Source organism: Panulirus ornatus, chromosome 20 (assembly GCF_036320965.1).
Source record: "Panulirus ornatus isolate Po-2019 chromosome 20, ASM3632096v1, whole genome shotgun sequence".
Lineage (NCBI taxonomy): Eukaryota > Metazoa > Arthropoda > Malacostraca > Decapoda > Palinuridae > Panulirus > Panulirus ornatus.
The window spans coordinates 73510275-73516969 of record NC_092243.1 but is presented as its reverse complement, the minus strand read 5'-3'; positions in this window follow the sequence as shown (position 1 = coordinate 73516969).

Below are 6695 nucleotides of genomic sequence, written 5' to 3'. Positions count from 1 at the left end.
CCCATCCTCTTGTCAACAACGGAGACATTTCTGGTTCGTCTAATCTTGTTTGAGCGGATCTAACTACCGTCTTAGAAGCCCCGGCAGTGCGCTTCCACTATCTGGAAATTTTGAAACATTTAACGTTAAAATAATTCACAAACAGTGGACCAAAACATGAGGATTTCTATCCCTACCTTCCTCCCCCACAACCACAACCCCCACCATCACTACAACGCCCCCAAAAGGCAGTCAGTACCATATACACGGGTGCCTTATATGTGTATATGAATCTGCTTTAAGTGATTTTACTGAACGGGGAGAGAGTTCTACACTGATGGGGCCCCATCTCTTGTACTGTACGAGGAGGGAGTTCTACACTGGTGGGGCCCCATCTCTTGTACTGTACGAGGAGGGAGTTCTACACTGGTGGGGCCCCATCTCTTGTACTGTACGAGGAGGGAGTTCTACACTGGTGGGGCCCCATCTCTTGTACTGTACGGGGAGGGAGTTCTACACTGGTGGGGCCCACCATCTCTTGTACTGTACGAGAGAGAGAGAGAGAGAGAGAGAGAGAGAGAGAGAGAGAGAGAGAGAGAGAGAGAGAGAGAGAGAGAGATTTTTGTTGGGGTGATATCAGACGAGAGGGGGGAAGTAAGAGGAACGCCAAAGTGACGCCCGGAAACATCATTTCACGACCGTCCGTGTCAAGACGGCCGGTCTGGATGTCTGCATCGTTCACGTCAGACCAGTTTGCATACGTAAGTGGTCAACTTTGTAGTCCGTTCAAAGGCTCGGAAGTAGACATGATAATCATATCAGAAATGAATGATTTCACCAGAAAGCGTATTTACGGAAGGTGGAAATGAATTCAATCATTCATCATACCACCATAATGTCGTGGGCAGCAAAATCCTTCGTTTTGGATGTCCCTTGGAATTCTGCGGTCGCTCGTTGACAACATCAATCAGAGTTTGATACTGTTAGTTATTTTTTTGTTGTTTCCACTCGAGCGTACAGGCATAAGCCCCCCCCCGAGCCACACGTATACGATTCTATTTTTACGATAGACGTACGCGGCACAGGTGAAACATCCCAGACTCGCAGTGACGGTGTTCATGAGGGTCACAGTAATGGTTGTAATAGAAGAAAACATAGAACGGGAATTGATCTGAGCTCTTCATGGGTATATGGGTTCGATTCCCGAATATGGGAAAGTTACTGAAGGAGGGAAAGGCAAAAGGAAGGGATAGAATTGCATCCCTTGACTGTAGGAGGAAAGGAGAATGTAAAGTAACGGTTGATCTTAGAGTTAGTAGTCTCCACACACAAACTATGGGAAGAAGCCGCCACTCGCAAACCCCAAGTCCCAAGGCTCAGGGCCTGGGGCACGAGGAGACACCTCATGCCAGCCGGAAATGACCGCCTGTGAAAGCCAGGAGGAGGAGGAGGAGGAGGAGGAGGAAGCAACATCAGAGCAGACGCACTGCAAGAGCTGATGGGACAGATGGCTTCTGGATTCCACACTCTGGGCAAGGGAGAGGTGTGGGTGGCGACCAGTACTCCCGGAATACCAGGGCGAATGACGCCCTCGCAGAGGAGGAGGAGGAGGAGGAACAGCTCTGCCCAGAAGACAGAAAACATCTGGTACACTTCTACAACACTCACCTGGGGCATGATGACCCAAGTAATGTTTATCGTATGAGGTTTGAGAGAGGAGGTTGAGGCTATGACCTCACCCGTTTCTGCTGCCGCACGGCTGAGCTACAACTGTCCTAGAATTGCGAGAGGGAGGAGGGAACCTCGTGAGATCTAGAATTGTGGTAAACGCTGGATTTTTGCGCCGGTGAATCGAACCAGGGGGAGGGGGTCACCCTGGCTTCCCCGTTCGGAGAACGCAACACAGGTCCACAAATGGAGAGGAAATATATTCAGTGTGAGAAAAAGAACGGGTAGGAGAAGGGGGAGGGAAGGGGTACGAAAGGGAGCTGAAGAATACATGGTGAAATTATGGACATAAGATCCGACAGTCTTACAAGTCTGAAATCAAAGACAGAAAACCACGGCGATCGTGTCTTGAGAGACGGAAGGGCGCAGGCGACAGACCAGAGCCCTGAGGCACACCACTGCAGACAGGATACGAGGGAGGAGTCTCTCTCTCTCTCTCTCTCTCTCTCTCTCTCTCTCTCTCTCTCTCTCTCTCTCTCTCTCTCTCTCTCTCTCTCCGTCAACGACCGTCGCGGAGGAACGACAAGACTGAAGAGAACAGAGAGGAGCGCAAGAAGCCAAAGAAAGAAATCGTAATAGGCAAAGATGGAGGAGGAAGAGGAGAAGGAAGAGGAGGATGAGGATAAGAGGTGAGGAATGAGGAGCTGTTTGTGTGAGAGAGTGAACACCGACGACTCTGGTGGACGTATAGGATGCGAGAGTGACGGTGGCGGTGGTCGGGAATGGTTGCGACGGACCTCCTCTCGCGGGAACATGGCCATTCCCCGAAGGGTGCCATGCCGCTAAACCCATGATCAACCAGGGACAAACCCGAGAGCCGTAACATAAAACCACATAAAACCTCCCTCACTCACAGGTATCTAAAGAGCATTAAACCCACAGGGGATGAATCACATCACAAAAACGATCAAGAATGATACAAGCAGAGCCAGCAAGCCAGCAAAACCAGCCGGCAAGTCTCCCAGCCAATAAGCCAGCCAGCCAATAAGCCAGGCAGCCAACAGGCCAGCCAGCCTATAAATGGACAAGAGGCCTGTGTGTGTGTGTGCCTCAGGCCACCAAAGACCTTACCAAATCACTTCTCAATGCTCTAATCCACGCAATCCCCCTTGTGCCTTGTCAGACTTCCCTACATCTTCTTCCACGGGAGGGAGGGAGGAAGGGGCAGGGCGGCGGCGCCCCGACCTTGGCAGGGGAAGTAGTGCGCTATGTCTTCTTCGTCCGAGCCATCGCACAGACACACACACACACACACACACACACACACACACAAACACACACACACACACACACACGCACGCATCTCAATGGACTTATGTCACGAAGACATTTATTCTATTTCCATCCAATTTATAATAATGACCCCAGGATCACTCTCTGTGAAAAGAGTCCTGTGGCGTTACTCCAGGAATCCTTTGGGCTTTCTTTTCTTTTTTTTCCTAAAAGGCTCCTGCGGTCCTAGGCTGCGCTACTCCCAGTGGCAGGGAAGTGTAGACTCCTGTGTCGTGGGGAGACTGTACTCCTAGTGGCATAGCCTGACCAAAGGTGACGCTTTGGTCGCATGTGTAACCTCGAGACGGCGGAATACCATTTAAAAAAAATGGTATCTAGATATCTTAAGAATGATGAAGATATCTTGGAATGTATGAAGATATCTTTATCTACTACGACGTAAAGTATCGGCCCAAGTTTGGTCCCTCACCGGCCAGGCCAACACTCCAGTGACTGGCGTACCAAGAGGGCAAGGAATAGAGTGAATTGGATCGATGTGGTATACCGGGGTTGACGTGCTGTCAGTGGGTTGAATCAGGGCATGTGAAGCGTCTGGGGTAAACCACGGAAAGCTGTGTAGGTATGTATATTTGCGTGTGTGGACGTATGTATATACATGTGTATATATCACCCTAAGCTGGTGATATTCTCATTCGTCCACAAACTGTGACAAAAAAATATATTTAATAATCACCTGATCCTTCACTTACTACCTGACTACATTCCTCATGCGCTGTGGATGAGAGACCAATATGACAGACACACATACACACTGGTCGGGCCACTGACAGACCACTGGAAAAAACAGAAATAATGACGGGTTATGGAGGGGGTGTGTGGGGGAACGAAGAACTGTTATGTAGGGGGTGTGTGGGGGAACGAAGAACTGTTATGTAGGGGGTGTGTGGGGGAACGAAGAACTGTTATGTAGGGGGTGTGTGGGGGAACGAAGAACTGTTATGTAGGGGTGTGTGGGGGAACGAAGAACTGTTATGGAGGAGTGGGGGAGGTGAACAAAGAACTGACGACAGCTAATGACAGACCAACAGAGACGTACGACAGCTACATCTGTAGGATGAGAATTACAGACGACCTTGAGATAAATTAATGATATGACCCAGTCCAGCCAGCCAACACAATCACAAAAGCCCAACCCCTCCCCCTCACAACCACCACCCCACAACCACCCCACAACCCCCTCACAACCACCACCCCACAACCACCCCACAACCCCCACAAAAAGCCACACGACTGCTTACCAACATTTGACTCCCCCCCCCCCCCCACCCTCACCCTCCCAACCTCAAAAAAGAAAAAAAATCTACTTTCCTTCATCGTTTCAAGTGCGATTCCCATACCTTCCGGGGAGAGCCATCAGCATACATACAGTCATGGCAAACGATGACTAACTACCAAACTACCCATCTCCCGCTCGTCCAGCAAGACCCGTCTTGATCAACAGAACCCCACAAGTAATCCACATTAAATTCCTTCTATGTAAATTGTGCCTTACGAGAACGAAATGTGTATATATATATATATATATATATATATATATATATATATATATATATATATATATATATATATATATATATATGTGTGTGTGTGTGTGTGTGTGTGTGTGTGTGTGTGGGTGGGTTGGGCCATTCTTTCGTCTGTTTCCTTGCGCTACCTCGCTAACGCGGGAGACGGCGACAAATTAAAAACAAAAACAAAAATATATATATATATATATATATATATATATATATATATATATATATATATATATACATATATATATATATATATATATATATATATATATATATATATATATATATATATTTTTTTTTTTTTTTTTTATACTTTGTCGCTGTCTCCCGCGTTTGCGAGGTAGCGCAAGGAAACAGACGAAAGAATGGCCCAACCCACCCACACACACACACACACACACACACACACACACACACACACACACACACACACACATACATATATATATATATATATATATATATATATATATATATATATATATATATATTTTTTTTTTTTTTTTTTTTTTTTTTTATACTTTGTCGCTGTCTCCCGCGTTTGCGAGGTAGCGCGAGGAAACAGACGAAAGAAATGGCCCAACCCCCATACACACGTACATACACACGTCCACACACGCAAATATACATACCTACACAGCTTTCCATGGTTTACCCCAGACGCTTCACATGCCTTGATTCAATCCACTGACAGCACGTCAACCCCTGTATACCACATCGCTCCACTTCACTCTATTCCTTGCCCTCCTTTCACCCTCCTGCATGTTCAGGCCCCGATCACACAAAATCTTTTTCACTCCATCTTTCCACCTCCAATTTGGTCTCCCTCTTCTCCTCGTTCCCTCCACCTCCGACACATATATCCTCTTGGTCAATCTTTCCTCACTCATTCTCTCCATGTGCCCAAACCATTTCAAAACACCCTCTTCTGCTCTCTCAACCACGCTCTTTTTATTTCCACACATCTCTCTTACCCTTACGTTACTTACTCGATCAAACCACCTCACACCACACATTGTCCTCAAACATCTCATTTCCAGCACATCCATCCTCCTGCGCACAACTCTATCCATAGCCCACGCCTCGCAACCATACAACATTGTTGGAACCACTATTCCTTCAAACATACCCATTTTTGCTTTCCGAGATAATGTTCTCGACTTCCACACATTTTTCAAGGCTCCCAAAATTTTCGCCCCCTCCCCCACCCTATGATCCACTTCCGCTTCCATGGTTCCATCCGCTGACAGATCCACTCCCAGATATCTAAAACACTTCACTTCCTCCAGTTTTTCTCCATTCAAACTCACCTCCCAATTGACTTGACCCTCAACTCTACTGTACCTAATAACCTTGCTCTTATTCACATTTACTCTTAACTTTCTTCTTCCACACACTTTACCAAACTCAGTCACCAGCTTCTGCAGTTTCTCACATGAATCAGCCACCAGCGCTGTATCATCAGCGAACAACAACTGACTCACTTCCCAAGCTCTCTCATCCCCAACAGACTTCATACTTGCCCCTCTTTCCAAAACTCTTGCATTTACCTCCCTAACAACCCCATCCATAAACAAATTAAACAACCATGGAGACATCACACACCCCTGCCGCAAACCTACATTCACTGAGAACCAATCACTTTCCTCTCTTCCTACACGTACACATGCCTTACATCCTCGATAAAAACTTTTCACTGCTTCTAACAACTTGCCTCCCACACCATATATTCTTAATACCTTCCACAGAGCATCTCTATCAACTCTATCATATGCCTTCTCCAGATCCATAAATGCTACATACAAATCCATTTGCTTTTCTAAGTATTTCTCACATACATTCTTCAAAGCAAACACCTGATCCACACATCCTCTACCACTTCTGAAACCGCACTGCTCTTCCCCAATCTGATGCTCTGTACATGCCTTCACCCTCTCAATCAATACCCTCCCATATAGTTTACCAGGAATACTCAACAAACTTATACCTCTGTAATTTGAGCACTCACTCTTATCCCCTTTGCCTTTGTACAATGGCACTATGCACGCATTCCGCCAATCCTCAGGCACCTCACCATGAGTCATACATACATTAAATAACCTTACCAACCAGTCAACAATACAGTCACCCCCTTTTTTAATAAATTCCACTGCAATACCATCCAAACCTGCTGCCTTG